The sequence below is a fragment of the Neopelma chrysocephalum genome, unplaced genomic scaffold (genome assembly GCF_003984885.1).
Source record: "Neopelma chrysocephalum unplaced genomic scaffold, ASM398488v2 Primary Assembly neopelma1_26, whole genome shotgun sequence".
Classification (NCBI taxonomy): domain Eukaryota; kingdom Metazoa; phylum Chordata; class Aves; order Passeriformes; family Pipridae; genus Neopelma; species Neopelma chrysocephalum.
The window spans coordinates 23416731-23434592 of record NW_020897695.1 but is presented as its reverse complement, the minus strand read 5'-3'; the positions used below and the strand labels follow the sequence as shown (position 1 = coordinate 23434592).

At 41.4% G+C, this 17862-nt stretch overlaps 1 protein-coding gene and 1 pseudogene across 2 annotated transcripts in view; one reads left to right on the top strand and one right to left on the bottom strand.

The window, feature by feature from the left end:
* The window catches only part of LOC113964175 (calcium/calmodulin-dependent 3',5'-cyclic nucleotide phosphodiesterase 1C-like), a 324563-nt gene that overhangs the window by 227012 nt on the left and 79689 nt on the right, over positions 1 to 17862 (top strand). The window lies entirely within an intron of this gene.
* LOC113964083 lies at positions 10415 to 11329 on the bottom strand (annotated as a pseudogene). The gene has a single exon (XR_003533044.1). The product of XR_003533044.1 is annotated as a DNA-directed RNA polymerase II subunit RPB3 pseudogene (transcript).

Below are 17862 nucleotides of genomic sequence, written 5' to 3'. Positions count from 1 at the left end.
GCTGCTGAGGCGTTTAGCCCAGTGTGCTATTCAGGTTGTCAGGGTCATCTACCAGGTGCTGGATGAAAATGAATATAGCATTGTCTATCATGTTCTTCGTTTAACATATGTATAACTAATATATTGTAAGAACATCAGAAAATGAGTGTAAGAATAAATATTCTTTTTAAGAATGTATAAATAGAAAATGCAAGAATATATGAACATATACAATGAAAATTTTCCCTGCGTGTATATTATTTTCCTGGTTAATGAAAAGGGCTTTGATCTTCTCAGGCATATATTAGTAGTATGTGGATTCAAACCCATTAGTTGGCCAGTATGATATTTTTTATTCTTACTTTAGCAAAGAGCTGAAAATTGAAAGCTTTTGATTTGGCTTTATTAAGCAGCAGTATATCACTTCCAAACCCTCCAGCCAGACTTACAGATATTCATCATATCAGAAGTCAGACATGTAGGTGAACACAATATAAAACAGTATTTTCAATTCATCGTTCACATTGCTGAGCTCATTTTCTTTCTCAAAATTTTTCTTTTCACTATTTTATTAATCATGATAGCCAACAAAATTGCACAACCTGTTTTTTGACAACTTTCCTAAGCTGTTTTCAATGCTATTGCCTCTAGACAAGCTTTCTGTTTGCATTCTTTCAACTTGCCTGGCCTTTCACTGACCTTGCAGTGGTGGCTTCTCAGTCCTATTTTAGCTACAGAAAGTGCTCCATGGGCTTAAACTCTTTCTCAGTTGCTTACAGGGGGAGGGTTAAAGTAACAAGATTCACTATTTAGAAGGCTCTGTAAAGTCACTAGAGTTAGGTAGGAGGAATATATTCCATAGAGATGAGTGAAGTGGCATGTACCCCATCAAATGCAGCAGGCTTAACTTACTTAGGGCCCTCTGGATACTTACAAATACCTCCTCTTTCCCACTCTAATTCCATCTTCTACTTTTGAGTGAGAGTTCTTCCTTACTTCTTTGGGACCTTGATGTTAGCCCCCTTTTTTTACACTGGCTGTGGTGTTGATGGGATTAGAAAGTACATTACTGGTTGTTTCATTATGCTGTCCTAATAACATATTAAATAATGTGCTCTATTAAACCTAGTTATTATTAAAATCTTGCAGTAGTTACTAATTTAATCAAAACTGTTAGGAATTCATGTTCTTGTTTGTCCAAACAGTCTTTGACAATTGATCAGAAAGTCGATAATGACCGTTCACTCCATTATAACAGAGCCTTTATTAATTTTTAAAAATCAATTGGTGTGAGAATGGTTTTTGAAATGTGATGGTGATAATGGAGTTTTTTAGAATGGGAGACTAGAAGAAGAGCTTGATATCTGTTTTGCCGTTGGTTTGCTAGGTGACCTCAGCAAGCTGCTTTTTTTCTGGAAAATATCTCTAAAAATAGTGCTGTCAGATCTGTGGGTCTAGATCTGAGTCCTGTGACGAGTGGCTGAGGCCACTGGAGTTGTTTAATCTAGAGAAAAGGAGGTTCAGGGGAGACCTTATCACTCTCTACAATTACGTGAATGGAAATTGTAGCAAGGTGGAGGTCAGTCTCTTCTCCAAAGTAACAAGCAATAACATAAGAGCTATTTAAAAGATGTGTAGATGTTGCTCTAAGGAACATGGTTCATGGTGGACCTGGGTGTGCCAGATTAATGTTTGGATTCAGTGATCTTAAGAGACCTTTTCCAACCTTAAATGAATATATGATTCTATTTACCTGCTCCTTAACTTTGTCAGTGGTGAGATGATTCTAAAACTGAGAGTGTTTTAAGCTTACTAAAAGGAAATGCCTTATGAGATTGAAGGTTGTGTGAAGTTTTACGTGCTGTAGAGCACTAGCTTGAGACATGTCGGGGGGCAACAAAGTACACAGCAAGGTGTATAGAGCTGATGGAACCTCTCAGGACAGGTGCAGTTTTGCAGGTACAATTAAACTAAGTGACCCCTTAATAATTAGAATTGTAATTAAAGCTTTTTTATCCAAATTGAAATATATAGTGACTTCAGCATTAGTTGTTACTTGTATGTAAGAGATGATTGTTTATGCTATCATAAGGAAAATCAAGCCATAAGCTTGATAGCATCAAAAAAGAAAAAGATGATCCACTTATACCAATAATGAAAACATCCACAGTTCTATTGGGGGGATTAAAAAATGCAGAAGACATAAAAACTCTTGGTGAATGGAGTTAAAAGGCAACTTCCCTCACCTATACTTTATTCTCTAATTGCACAGATGCATGCATTTGTTTTCCAGAGAATCACAGGTTGGTAAAGGTTTAAAGGGACTTCTGGAGACCATCTATTCCAAATCCCTGTTCAAGGAGGGCCATCTAGAGAAGGGTCCTCAGCTCTATGTCCATAAGCCTTTTGAGTATCTTCAAGGATGGAAATTTTTAAAATAAATTTCACAAATACCAGTAAAATTACAGCATGAAAGTAATGAGAACTACTTGCGTTAGCTGTGAAACATCTTGCTACAATCAAAGCTAATGCCACATCACAGATTTATTATGGCAGTCCCTCTGTTGCTGCAAAAATCAGGGCATTCAGAAGCAGAAATTTCTGTAATACTGTTAAATGGACCCTTTTGCTCTTTGCTTCCTAGTAAACATTTTAAAATTGTCATCAAATTGGAGGAGTGATATAACTTCTCAGGGCAGTGAATAAAATGTTAGTGTTGAAAATGGAAGACACAGCCATAAGAATGTGAACACTGAATATAACACCACAGATCATACTGATGTCTAAAACATAATTTGCGAAATCTGCTTTTATAGCAATTTAACTTTAGAGTTCACAGAACACTCCACATAGAGAATTCTACTCTTGCTACTGTTAAGCAACTGAAGAAACTTTCTAGCCCTGTCCAGACACCTTGGGGAGCATTCAATGTACTGTATAGTCATTTCTCATGCCTAAGTGAAGCAGAAATAACTTCATTGCAGTTAGTGAAATTACACAAATAAAACTTGTGTTGGAAAGGGGAGAACCAGGACTATTTTAGTTTGATTTTTATGGCTCTCATTAAAAACAGTAGCTCAGTAATTGTGGCATCAAAAATTTTTACCCTTTTTAATATTCATGTAGGAGGTAAGGGAATTTATGAGTTAACCCCAAAGCTTTCATGCTGAAGAATCTTTGCATGTTTCTGGTTATACTTTCAGTAGAGACCTGGTATAGGTCTCTGCACTTGAAAGTAATCTAAGACTTTGTGTCATAAACCAATCTTTTGATTATTTATTATAATCACCACAGAGCTCGGCACTTTTCTCTTTTGGGGAATACTTTTTGTGACACCTTTCTGGTTTGTTGAATGACTTGTTGTCAACACTGAATTGTATCTGAGATCCAGAAATGGCCTTTCTTTGGCCCAGTACAAAGTACACAACAACACTTCTGTGCCGGGGAAAAACAAAAAGTCTTTTACTTTTCTCTCACTTGTGTTTTTCAAGAAAAAATACTGGAATATTTTGAACACCCATAAATTCTCCTGACAGGTCATCACGTATATGGATTTGGGATAATCTAGGCTTTTTGACTACAGAGAATGTAAGATAGTGGAATAGAAGGGGACTTCATCAGCATGGATCAGAATCAGCATTTCACTACATCTCTTCACCCTTCTTCAAGAAAACATGTATGCTGGAGTTATCTAAAATTGTTTTAGAGAAGAATGAGAAAAGATGGAAGAGAGTTTGTTTTCAGCTTTCATATTTTAAGACAAAAAGATTCCAGGACAATACATAGAACGATGGTGCTAAAAGTGTTTTTGTAGAGCCAGTCACTGAGAAGTTAGGAGTGCCAGCTATATTTTTCTATGCAATTTGATTTTTTGCTTCCTTCTATGTGTCCATTATTGTTTTCAATTGCATGCTGACAAGAACTTAAAATCTATTTGTCATAGTCCTCCCTTATTCTGTAAACAGGTGGTACAGCTGAAGTTGAATAGAAAACTTTCATTTTTTTCTATAATTTCCTTTCTGTGGGTAGGATAAAATTATGAGTTTATATAAACTATATCCCAGGAATAAAAAAGAAAATAAATTCATCTGATATTTAGGCCTAATTTTCACTTATTAAAATACATATATAGAATTAGTAGAGAAGGAAGCTGCTGTATACTGGAAGAACAGAAAGAATTAATTAGACTTTTGGCCTTGTTTTGGCTGAATTTCTTTATCCTATCCTTAGCCTCTTTCACCTGAATATCTGCAAATATAAATAGGTTTTATGATGATACTCTTACCTTATCCTGATTTCAGCTGGGTCTTAGACAAAAATGTCCTCAGTTCTTCAGTTAGTGTCACCATGCGCTATGAATTTGAAATTTAATGAGTGATTAGATGAGAAAAAAACAGAGAGACAATCTTCTTTTACTGTATAGCGTATTAGTCATCCACAGGTCACTTTATATTATTTCTGCTCATATTGTACATGTCCTAAGTGTAAACATAAATTACCAATTTCTGGATTGCTATTGTGACCTAGTACTACTTCTTACAGGGACACAGGGAAATCTTAAACACTTCAGGAGAAAAATGTAGGGTTAAAACAAGACCCTTCAGGAGTACTCATAGGCACCTGTACTTATGCTTAGCATGAAAGAACAAACCCCAAGATCTTACAATAATAATGTGGCCTGGGAAATATGTAATCTAGTATTCAAATAAACTCAAACTCACAGATTATAGCCCTAAACCATTTAGAGTTAGGTATGTCAGAGGGGTGTGTGTGCACTGCTTCAGTTTTGAAAACCAGTAGTTTGGTAGTATGGTCAGATTAGTGAATAAGGCCTGGATTGATGAAAACTCTATTCAATTCCCATTTCATCCAGGGCTTCCCTCTTTCATGCAGACAGTCAGTCTGGTCTTATATCCTAACTCTTCATGTTTAAAATTAGTTTAGTGAACTCATCATAGGATAGAAATAAAAAATCTTCCAATGTTTGTTGAAGATACTCATATCCAATCATGCTGAAGGCTATTTAAGAGTTTGTATAAAAATTTTTGTGCAAACCATGCATTTTAATACCTCCAGGTATTATAGAAGGTAATACCTCTAGGTATTACACAGCAGAAGCTGTGTAATCAGTTTCCAGTCAAGGCAAAATACCTCATAGGTTTTTGTAGTTGCCATCCTAAACTGTTACTCATGGCTAAATTTTTCAAACTTATGCCATGTCCATGAATAACTTCAGTGTTGCAAAAATTTCAAGCTCAGATGTGTTTGACTCTGTTCCTTCTTTCTCTGTCGGACAGAAACAAACTCATTTTAATTATACATTTCATGTACTGCACTTAGGTGAATAAATTATTTTTGTCTGCCAAAATGTGCAGATTTTCTTGAAGTCATTTTCTCTTGTGCTCTGGAAAATAAAATTATTTCATTGTTAGATCAAGTTGAGAATTATTGCCAGTTCCTACAAATGCTTCCAGACACCGAGTCTAGGGTGTTGTATGATTGAACCTTGGCTCCACCAGAAACAAAAATGCTCACTCCCATCATTGGATCAGCTTCTATCATTTTTATGATGTCATAGGCCACCCCAAACAGTAAATGAAAACTCACAATTCATAGTCTGTTTGCTCAAAACTAGACTGAGAGCAACCCTGTTTTACCGTCTGTTGGCCTAAAACCAACTCTTATTCTGAACTGTCATTAGTGATGACAGGCAGACTTATTATTTCCCACAAATCTCATTTAGTAAAATTAGTAACCAAACAACTTCAAATGCTTTCTTGGTCTAAAGAATAATGAGTTAGTAAAAATCCTTTTCACCATATTATTTTGATTGAGTATTTATACAGATATGTCAGGCTTAGGAAAAAAGAAGTATGTTACTTTTTATAATCATAGTGTTGCGCTCATTCACATTAAGCAATGAAGAGTGGCTCTAATGGATCATACATTGGTTGTTGTCTTTTTTGAAAAAACCTCTTGCTTTCACGAGATTATTATGATTATTTTAAAAACATTGTTACTAGGCTTTAGATAGGGTATTTGAATATTTATTCTGTTGATCTGAATTATTAAAAGCATCCTTTGTCTGAAGCATAATTTTTAATTATCTTCAGTGGTAATGTATATTTAATAAGTGCTCTAGCTAAGACATGCACTTATCCCACACAATAGTTGCCATGAAGTTTTGGTTGTTAGTGATGCCTTAAGACTGTTTGGCTGACTGTTACTTTGCATCTATAGGATGCTTTTCCTTCGGATACAGAAGAATAATTAATGCTGGGCTAAAATATACAGAGATAAACTGGTAAACTCTTCCAGCAGTTTATTTTGCAACTGAAGACTATAGTGCTCAACCAAAGGTATGGTTAATTAGGGTGGGCCATAAACAGTAGCTTGGAAAAGGAAGAGAGTGGAGATGAGATGTTTTGCTCTATTCTATATTTTGACCTGGAGTTTATATGCTTAGTTGCCTTATTGCAGCAGAGCTGAACTGGTCTGACCAGTCCAAAAATTCCTTTGTGGTAAGCCTGTACAGGAATTTGATCTGATTCTAGGTTTGGATGTTATGAGATTGGTAGCAGACATACCTCAAAATAATCACTGTTTTAGCAGCATGACAAATTTCTTCTCAGAAAAACCCCGTTCCCATTGTTTGAAACTTGAGGAACTGTGTGAATTTATGGAGATGTTTACTAGGGGGAGAGGAACAGAATAAAAAGGGCAGCAGTTCCTGAGTTAACATTGAGTCTGTTCAAGTTTGTACCCTTTTCAGAGTATCTAGATCTGCAATTATGCATATGTGCATGCATATTATAAAATTACCTTGTACCCAAAGTCCCATTCTCATAAGGGAAGATGGTGAATTATTGCTTTAAGTCCTGAGTAATATGTAGTGATTAAATGACCTAATAAGAAATACTAATTTTGTATGAAGCAGAAATTTGTATTCTCTCCATCATGATTATACATGCATTATAATTTAAATAGAGTTCTTAGGGGAAAGAATTATTTGCTTGTATTGTGGGAAATGGAAAATTCCATCTATTGAGCTTTTTTGCAACTTTTAGTAAGGTATATTGCCATTAAAAATTATTTTAAATATTAAACATAGTAATTACACTTTGGACTGTATTTTAAACTTAATATGATGGAATATTTTTCCCTAAAGAGTGTCAAATTGCCATTGATACCTTTTCTAAATAGGTTATTGAATTCTAGGAGACATATATGACTGAATAAAATTATGAGCTGTTTATAGTATGGATATACTGCTACAAAGTATTCCTTAGAAAAGAGTTTTAAAATTGTGTGATATGTAGTTAATATGCTTTTTACTCCATCTGCATTCCGGAGTAGTGTATTTGAGAATAAATTTTACCAAAAAAGCTGCTTTGTTTGGTTGTGTGAGAAGTTGGGAAGCAAGACAGGTTAAATGTCTTGAAAATTAAAAGATAAATTAGACTTTCGTACCAAATTGTCCAAGTGCTAAGGATTCAGCTGTTCTCAGGGATTTAAAGGTTTATAGTACATTCTAATACTTTGGAAAATTAAGTCACTTAAATCAAGGTTTTCATAGTGTTAGTCAGACACTTTCTAAAAATATTCTTATCTTTGTAGGTGTGCTGGTTTAAAAGTTAACCAGCAAGGGAAAATGAACTCAATTCAAAAGAGAGATTTATAAGTCAGAATAACAGTTTATTAAAATAATGCAATAAGTACAATTATACAGACAGACAATTGGTTTTAACCCACAAAACCCAAATGTATAACCCAGCACCCCAGGATATGAACAAGAGTGGTGTACCTCGGCCCACCTCCGAGTCCAAAGCAAAGGGAGAGGGGAAAAACCTGCTGGTGGGAGAGCTGCTGCAGTCTGGTCAGAAGTGGTGATTGCAGTCCAGTCGAGGGTGGTGGTCTCAGTCTGGTTGAACGCAGTGGTCTGCAGTCTAGTTGAAGGCAGTGGTCTGCAGTATTCCTCTGGATCCCACGAGAGGTGGCAAGGTTCTGAAACTCCCAGTTATATACTCTCCAGTTCAGGCGGGAGTGCTCAGTCCCTCCCTCAGAGTAGGGAATTCCATAAAAGGGCATGCGGATGCTCAGTCCCTCTTCCATATAAGGGTATCAGAGCGGGGACTTCCATAAAAGGGTATCAGAGCGGGGAATTCCATAAAAGGGTATAGGAACATCTTCCCACCTTGCAGGTCTCTACTGACAACAGTTTCTGGGAAATGGCATGGACGGCTATAGAATACACAGTTTTGGGTTGCACCCATCCAGTGATGAATTGGTCCCAGCCGTTCTAACCAGGACAGTAGGCTACAGCAAAGCCCTCTCACAGAAGTACTTTCTAGCAGTTTCTTAAATGATATCATTAACATTTTTTAAAGTTGCAGTAATAGTTGTACCATAATAATAATAATGACCTCTGTTCTATTTTATGTAATGCAATGACGACAATGCATCAACATAGTTAGCAGTGGTTAAATTTGGGACAGAAATAATGTGGAGGATTTGTATGGGATTTAGAGCAATTTTTAAAATGCTGAAATGTGTGCAAACAAGTTGGTTACTAGGAGAGTTTCATGACAAGTAGGTTCTGACTTGGCAGGCTGGGAAAATGTGGTTTGTTTTTTCCTGAATCTTTCACTCTGGAAGTATGACAGAGAAAATAAAGGAAATTGTTCAGTTTACTTCTTGAATTCTCTTTTATTTTGCTCTTGTCTTTTCTCTTAATGGACAAGAGAAATCTTTTTCACAGTCAGTGATAATGAAAGACATCTTGAAATAGAATTTTCTTCAACCTATACAAAATGGGTCTTTTCCAGCTCAGAGACATTAGTTTTTCTATATGTAACAGAAAAGAAAATGTATGTCTCCCGGAAAAAAAAAAAATTAATATATAGAAGACTAATTATCAGCTGTGTATGTCTTGCTGCTTTAACTTGTAGGCTTTGTCATTAGGATGGGAGGCTGGAGACAGATTACAACTGAACAAGTGTAGTGTTAGGAATGATGCCGGGAAAATGCAGTAATAAACACCTCATGTTTGGGAGTACAAGAACCCAATACCCACTCTTAGTGACACAGCACAAAAGAAGAAATGGGCTGTTTGTTAGTGCGCAGTATATGCTTATTCTTTTCCTTTTCCAGTATTATTTGAAGGCCTAATTTGTTTAGATGCATAACTTCTTGAAACCCGTGAAGAAAACTGGGTAAAAGTGTCAACAGAAAGAGCATATGTAAAGAATAGATAACACAACCAGTTTAGGAAGCTTTTATCCCTTTTTATTAGCGTCATTCCTGAGTCAATTGATTGCAGCAGGTTACTGCTGCTGACTTTCCAGTAGTAAACAGCTATAATGATGAATGTTACACCCAATAAAGACTGGTTTCATGTGGCTTTGTGGCCTGTTATTAGACAACAAAACATCCAAAACCATTGCAGACTTTTTTATGTCTTTGAAGCATTCACAGTGTCACCCCTATTTGGTAGCCCTGAGGTCTAGTAAAGGTTGTGCTAATACTGATACCTCTCTCACTCTCTTTCTGTATACAGCTACTTAGCATAATAAAGATTTCAACTTAATTGAAATTGTCTAATTGTTTGAAAAGTTATTCAAGGGGGTGATGTCACTTGTTTATAAGCACTTGTGTTTTAAAAGGAAAAGGATAGTGTCTTTATTAGACCATTTGGAGAAAAGTCAAAGCATTTAAGAGCTGAGTCTTGTCATGGTTTTAGAGCCCAAAATCCAATTCCTGATTTCTAGCCCCCCTCCCACATCTCAACCCCGTGTGAGATGGGTTTTCCAGTCAAAAACACAAGACTCAATATGGGGGAAAGAAATATATTACAGTGACTGTACACATAAATAAATACTATAATACACTGCATACAATCTTAACTCTATCCCTACCATGACAATAATATTTACAATGGGCCAAATCTCTTCTCCCTCCAAATAAAAGTCCAGGAGAGAAGAAGAAGAAAAGACCCCTTCCAGTCTCCGAGCAGCAGGTCTCTCTAGAGCAGGAGACTCTCTGTGTCTTTCATGAAGCAGCAGTTGCAGCTGGATCCTTGCCAATGCACACAAGGGAGTCTCCAAGTCTCTCTCGGCCCCTCGTCTCCAAACAAAGGGTCTTTTCGTGGGCTGCGTTACCCCAGACAAGGTTGCTCCACCACGGTCATATCAACGAAGTACAGAAGCCTTCGTGACGGTCTGGTATCTTCAGGGGAATCCAAGCCCCTTGTCAGAGCTTCTGTGCTCTGCCTCAAGATGGCTGCTAGCTTCTCTGAAGCTTAGCAGCAGGGGGGGGCGAAGGTTACCCCACACAACACAGTGGCTTTCCCTGGAAAGCAAGGTCAGGGAAGAGGCGTCACCAACTAGCAGAGCTGGGCCAGGAAAGGCAGAGGGAGACGGTGAGGTAAAAGCCCAGATCATGGCCAGGCAGAGGCAAGGACCTGCTCCATCACTCACACCTCAGCACTCTCTTGCAAGGAGCCACCTCAGTTAATAGTGAGGACGTCACTCTGAATCTCGTGGCTCAGCTGGGTCTGGAGGTCGCTCAGTTTCTTCTTCAGGCCGGACAATGCGGACAGAACGATGGTCTCCGGACGCAGAGAACCGCAGGACTCCACGTTGTAGTAGAACCTCTCTGGCTTCCCGTTGGGGTCATAGGGAGCCTGAGCATCCTCGGCGTCGATCTCCACTCTTGGGCCACTCCTCTGGTTTGGGGTACACGGTGTGCCTCAGCGCGTTGTCTGGGTCGTACTCGAAGGCCACGCCCGCCGTGGGGTTCCACTTGGCGTGCTCCTTCCCAAAGCCCTTCTTGGCGTAGGCTCTCAGCCGGAGCTCCTGCCCCTTCCGCAGCTTCACAATGAGGATGTCATCCTGCTCCACGTAGTCATTGGGGTCATTGTCTCTGCTCCAAGACGTCACCGGAATGACCCGGGGATTGTTGGAGATGAGGTCACGGGACATGACGTGACGGGTCTGGTCCTCGTTGCAGCGAACATCCAGGGTGAACTCCACGGAGCACTCGGGGCAGAACTCGTCACATGTACAGTCTCTGGAATATTGCATCTTATCCACAATGTCATCGCTGGTGAGAGGGATGAGGCCCAGCCTGTGTGCAATGAACTCATTGTGGAGCACGGAGGAGTTGGCATCTATCTGGACCCAGTCGATGGCTATGGTGGGGACTTCAGCGATGAACACTCTTCGAATGGAATTTGCCACCGCCAGGTCCGTGTTCTCAATGATGAACTTGACGTTCTCATCCGTCAGCTCGGTGATGTGCACGGTGGGCTGGTTGGCATACGGCATGGCCGCCCCGGCCCAGCCCCGATCCCCGGCCCAATCCCGCTCCCGGCCCCGCTCCTGCCCAAAGTAAAGGGAGAGGGGAAAAAAAACCTGCTGGTGGGAGAGCTGCTGCAGTCTGGTCAGAAAGTGGTGATTGCAGTCCAGTCAAGGGTGGTGGTCTCAGTCTGGTTGAGAGCGGTGGTCTGCAGTCTTCCTCTGGATCCCACAAGTGGTAAAAAGGTTCCGAAACTCCCAGTTTATATATTCCCCAGTTCAGGCGGGAATGCTCAGTCCCTCCCTCAGAACGGGGAATTCCATAAAAGGGTATGAGGATGCTCAGTCCCTCCCCTCAGAGAGGGGAATTCCATAAAAGGGTATGAGGACAGGAACATCCCCCCATCTCGCAGGCCTCCACTGATAACAGTTTCTGGGGAATGGCATGGAAGGCTATAGAATATGCAGTCCTGGGCTGCACCCATCCAGCGATGAAATCAGTCCCAGCCGTTCTGTGACAGTTTGAGCCACATTAGAAATCTAAAAAATCCAATTTTCAGGCTTTTCCACCCCCTCCCACAATTTGTGCCAGCACCGAAGAGAAACTTTCAGGCCAGAGGCTTCTATAGGGGAAGGGGGAGGTATATACATTTATTTACACAAATAAATACTATACAAGCTAAAGACAACTATATATATATTACATCTCTATCAATCAGTCCTTTCAAACCCCTCCTTTAAGTTTAGTCCAGGAAAGAGCCTTTTCAAGGCTGGAAAGTAACCAGTCCCTCTGTGGGAGTGTTCTGGGCCTGAACGCTCCCCCCTCACCAAGTTCCAGTTGTTTTGTTGTAGTCTCTCCTCCTTGTAGTCTCTCCTCCTCATGAAGTCCGAGAAGATAGCTCTGAGTCCTTGCTCTCCTGCTGCTGTGTGATCTCTCTCTCTCTCATACCTCGATCCGTAGGCTGCTGCAGCGTAGCTCTGCTTATCAAGCATCCACGTCCTGGCATGTGGATTTCTCCTCGGGTTTTCGGTTGTCCTGCGTGGCAGAGACATCCTCCGGGACCCTTTCTCTCTCTCTCTCTGGGGGTCCGTCTCCAATTTCGCTTGGGACTCTTTCTCCCAAGCACCGGGCCTACCTCCACAGCCCGTCCACTTGGCTCAGCTTCAATGCTAAGCCTCTCCTCCACTTTCCAGCAGAGGGAAAGGAAAAGCCCCCCTCCACAGCTTAGTTGTAGAAAAGGAGGGGGGAGAAAGCTTGGCTACAAAAGCCTGCCTCTCTCCTCTTACCTCAAGTCAGGTTCAGATGCTGTGAGTCTCTTCCCTCACTGCACACACTCAAAATGCTGCCTCTAACTCTGCTCTGGGCTAGGCAGAGCTGGGGGGGCCACAGGGCTCCCCTCTCCCCTCCCAAAGGGGGAAGAAGGAGCCACCCCCCGGCCTTCCACACCTACACGCAGCAGACACCAACAACAGAACTCTTGCCCACAGCTTCCGGTGGCTGTGTATATATGATTTTGAGCAGAAGCGAACAGCATGAGTGGTGATTGGCTCTTCAGGGAACACTGCCCTGGCACCCAATCACCTCTGAGCCCCCCTCTTCTCGAGGGGGGGCCAATCTCAAACCATGACAAGTCTTTCTTAAGGTTAATAGCCTACCTTTTTTTTCTTCAGCTCTTTTTGGTGAACCAATAAAATATGCTTCCTGTCATCATGAGCTTTGTGGTTTGTAGCCTTAAAACCTCATGTCTGCAGCATCAGTGATTGTACTCAGATTGGTGTAGAAAAATGAATAATTAACACAATACCATTTTCCAGGACAAAAAGGAGTAAACTGTTTATAGATCTGTGTCGTTCCCTTAGCTCACACAGGCCTTCTTGGTATCTAATTGCTTGGCTAACTGGTATGCGAGGCATCTCCTGTGTGGCTAATAAATTTACCCCTCCAATAGGTACATTTCTTTGGTCTGTCTGTCCAAAATATTATGCTTGCTTACCTTCTTCCTTGATCTTTCTCATGCTGATTCTTTTACCTAAAATTTATATTACTTTTGATTATTAAAGCCCATAGCTTTAATGACAATATCTGTCAACATTGACCTTCAGATTCCTTGACTGTTAGAAAGTTAGAAACATGTTTAAAATTAGACACACACTCTGCACACATGTAGCTGATTATTTTTGTCTCTTGCATTTATCCTCCTTGGACTCTAGCAGTAACTTAATGCTTTTGTCCATACTGACTTCTAAAGATCTTACAAGTTTTCTTTTATAATAACTTTTTTAATGTATATAACGCCTTAAAGTATCAACAATATTTGGTATAAGTCCTTACTCTTCTGAGAGGAAAGTCAGTGTTGAATTTCAAAAGAAATTGGCATCACTGTGTGGAAAATATTAAACTTGAGAGGGGACTAGAGAGTCCTGCTACCACTCTCCTTCACAGAAGTGCCCTGCCTTTTGCTTGTGTTGGGTTTCATTAGCATAGTAATTTCTGCTCACTGATGTTAATGCTGTTATGTTCTTAGACCATGTGACAACCTATCTGATAGTGAAAGAGGTTTGTGCTCGTGGTGCTGGAATGGAAAACCAGATGGATCAAATGGATGTTCTTCCCAGAACATTTAAAGACTGAGTTCTCACTCCTGCAGCTATTTCATAGACTCTCTTTTTAGCATTGGTTCTACAGTGCAGTTCAGAAAGTTTTAGTGTTGTCATATGTCTGTTCACTCGCACTGGTAATCTAGAGTGTATATTCATTCCTCTAGGTAGAGAAATGGGCTGTTTGTTAGTGTGCAGTATATGCTTATTCTTTTCCTTTTCCAGTATTATTTGAAGGCCTAATTTGTTTAGATGCATAACTTCTTGAAACCCGTGAAGAAAACTGGGTAAAAGTGTGAGTAAGGTCCTCTGGGAAAAGACTTTTGAAGGTGCTAAGGTCCATCAGTGCTGGTCACCTTTTAACCATCACCTCCTAAGGGCACAGGAGCTGGCAATTCCAAAATGTCAGAAGTCAAGCAGATGAGGGAGAAGGCCAGCTTGGCTGAGCAGGGATTGTCTTTTGGAGATAATGCAAAAAAGGAAGGTGTATGCCCAGTGGAAGTAAGGTCAGGTAACATGGGAGGAATAGAGCGATCGTGCTCACCACTGTAGTGAGAAAGTTTGTGTGGCCAAAGCTCATTTGGAGTGGCCAGTACAGTGGGGGAAAATAAAAAGAGGTTTTTTTAAAAATACACTAACGGCACTAGAGAAATAACATTGTCCTGTTACAGAACCAGGATGGTCGTGTCACAAGCAGGGACATAGACAAGGCAGAAATGATTAATGCCTTCTTTGCCTCTGTCTTTAACACTGGTGATGGACTAAGGGGGTCCCAGTTGACTCTGAAGTTGTGTGGGATCTGCTGCTCCCGCTGGATCCCTGTAAATCTATGGGGCCTGATGGGATTCATCCAAGAATTCTCGAAGAGCTCTTTGATTGACAGGACTTGAAGGTTTACTATGTAAGCTTGCAGACAGTACTAAACTGGGACGAGCTGTTGACTCCCTTGAAGGCAGAGAGGCCCTGTAGAGAGACCTCAACAAATTAGAGGACTGGGCAGTCACCAACCGTATGAAGTTTAACAAAGACAATTGCCAGATTCTGCACCTGGGATGAAGCAACCCTGCATGTATGTACAGATTGGGGAATGAGACTCTGGAGAGCAGCACTACAGAAAGGGACCTGGGGGTCCTGGTTGATGGCAAATTGAATATGAGTCAGCAGTGTGCTCTGAAAGCCAGCATTGCCAGTAGGTCAAGGAAAGTGGTTGTCCTGCTCTACTCTGCACTGGTGCTGCCTCTCCTTGAGTACTGTGTGCGGTTTTGGGCAGTATAACATAACAATGATATAAACCTCATCTTGGTCTACATCTTCCTCACAAGGAGTAGTGGAGGGGCAGGCACCAATCTCTTCTCTCTTCAGTGATAGGACCTGAGGGAACAGCATGAAGCTGTGTCAGGTGAGGTTTAGATTGGGTATTAAGAGATTCTTCACCCAAAGGGTGGTTGAACACTGGAATAGGCTCCCCAGGTCATTGGTCATGAAACCAAGCCTACTAAAGTTCAAGAAGTGTTCGAACAACATTCTTAAGCACATGGTGTGATTTTGGGGAATGACTGATGTAGGGCCAGGAGCTGGACTTGATTATCCTTGTGAGTCCCTTCCAACTCAGAATATTTTATGATTCCTTTCCTTACTGTACATTTCTGAAGATCAAATAGGGACATATTCCTACCTGAAGCTCACACTACATGTGGACTCTAACCTGCACTTGTGTAACTGCCTTCAGAATTCCTAAAACCTCCTCTGGAATGTAATTGACCTTGGGAACTAGAAAGCATGAGGTAATTACAGACTTTCTGCCTTTGGATATTTTAATGGTAACAGATGGGGGACAACTAAGGCTACAATGAAATATTTTGAAATTGTCTGTTGAACTTCTCCCTGATCTCTGTTGTGTGCATTAAGGGAAGAGTAAGTGTGGTGGGTACTCTGACATTCAGATCTGCACAAAGCAATCTGCTAGCATTGTTTTGAAGAATGACCTTGTTGAAGGACCCAGAAACGTGCTAATTGTTGTTTCAAAGAAAAATATTCCATCTGTATAAAACAAAGTGCAATGAATCATTTGGATGCATCAACACTAAACTGATTGTATGTGTTAGTCATCTCAAATGAAAATTTAAACTTCTCTCTCTGGGAATCACAGAATGGTTTGGGTTGGAAAGGACCTCAAAGATCATCTAGTTTTTTTGTGGTTTAGAAATAGTACTCCCCAAATTAGCACTCCCACTGACACTCTCCAAACCGTGTGGTGCTCAATCACTCCCCTCCTCTCCCTCTCCCTCCCCCCTGCAGCAGGCTGGAGAGGAGAATGGGAGGCACAGAAGGTAAAGATCATGGCTTCAGATAAGAACAATTTACTAGAAACAGCAATGAAATAAGAAAATGAACAATATCAGCAACAATACAAATAACAAAAGTGTACAAAAGAGAGAGAGTGATTCACATGCAAAGTTCTCCCCATGGACCCTGACTCTACTGCAGCCATACTACCCCAATCAGAAGAGACCCCTTCTCCTTGGAAAAGACTCTTCCCCTCTGTCATGGGTTTAAAAAGAGATGTTGGAATTTTCTTTTTCTTCCCTAAGGTCCCATCCCCATCACCCCCACCCCCCACCCTCCCCCGCCATCTGCTTCTTCTGAGATGGGGGGAGTCGGGGAGGAGGTGGGGGCAGAGCGGAGCTGCACGTGTGGGGCAGCACAGGAGCAGGGAGATGGGGAGGACTTGCAGGGAAGCACGGTGGCCGCAGGGATAGCTGGGGAGTCCTTTCTTCGGGGTTTTTGATTTGGTCCAGGACCGAACAGAGCGGGAGTCCGGCTTTTGGCTGCCTCTTTCTCTTTTCCTGAGAAGAAGTTTTTTGTAGCAAGCACGTGTCACTGCCTTTATATGATAAAGGAATACAGCACACTCTCCGGAGGTGGTGGAATTGGAAAGTCCTTTATTTGAATCTCCCGCTCCCTTTTATATCCCTGAACCATGTGATCTCCTTATCCAATGGGGTTGTAAACCTCGGCGCATGCTCCTCTTGGCGTCCCTGCCCTGGTACGTCCCCTCGTACCTCAGACACGCCCCTACAGTTTTTTCCACACGGAACACCTCGCGGAGAATGACCAAGAGAGAGAGACCGACCCATCTCAGAGCAAGGTATTCTGCTTTCAAGACTGCCTGTGGAAAAAAGCGACTCCTTCGTTATCGCTGCGAACACACGTGGCTGCAAGCAGCTTTTGAACTGTCGGGATGGTCCTACCTTCCCCCCCTCCCCGGGTTGCCGTGGGTTTCTTCCCCCTCTCCCTGCCCCCCCTTCCCCGCCTGGGGATTTGGGATTTTGTTTTACTTCTTCTGAAAGTTTTTGATTGCACCATTTGTTGTTTATTCAGATTTTTCTAGCCATCCTGTCTACTGCAAAATTAACCCTGTCCTGACCAGAACCAGGACAAGTTTCAACCCCTCTACCATAAGCACGGACTACTTCAACTAGATCAGGTTGCTCAGAGCCCCATCCAACCTGACCTTGGATACTTCCAAGGGTGGGGCATCCACAGCTTCTCAGGGCATTGTTCCAGTGCCTCACCATCCTTACTTTTCCAGTTTGAACTCATTACTCCTTGTCCTATCACTACAGCTTTTGATGAAAAGTCCCACTCTGGCTTCCCATTCAGGTACTGGAAGGTTGCTATGAAGTCTCCAAAAAGTCTTCGCTTCTCCAGACTGAACAGCCCCACCTTTCTCAGCGTGTCTTCATAGAGGAAGTGCTCTAGTCCCCTTATCAACTTCGTGGCCCTCCTCTGGACTTGCTGCAACAGTTCCATGTCGTTCTTGTGTTAGGGGCATCAGAACTGTACGATTTTCCAAGTGGTGTTTCAGGAGAGCAGAGTATGCGGGGAATCACTTCCCTTGAGCTGCTGTCCAGGCTCTTTTTGATGCAGGATACGATTGGCTTTCTGGGCTATGAGCACACACTGTCAGCTCATGTTCAGTTTTTCGTCG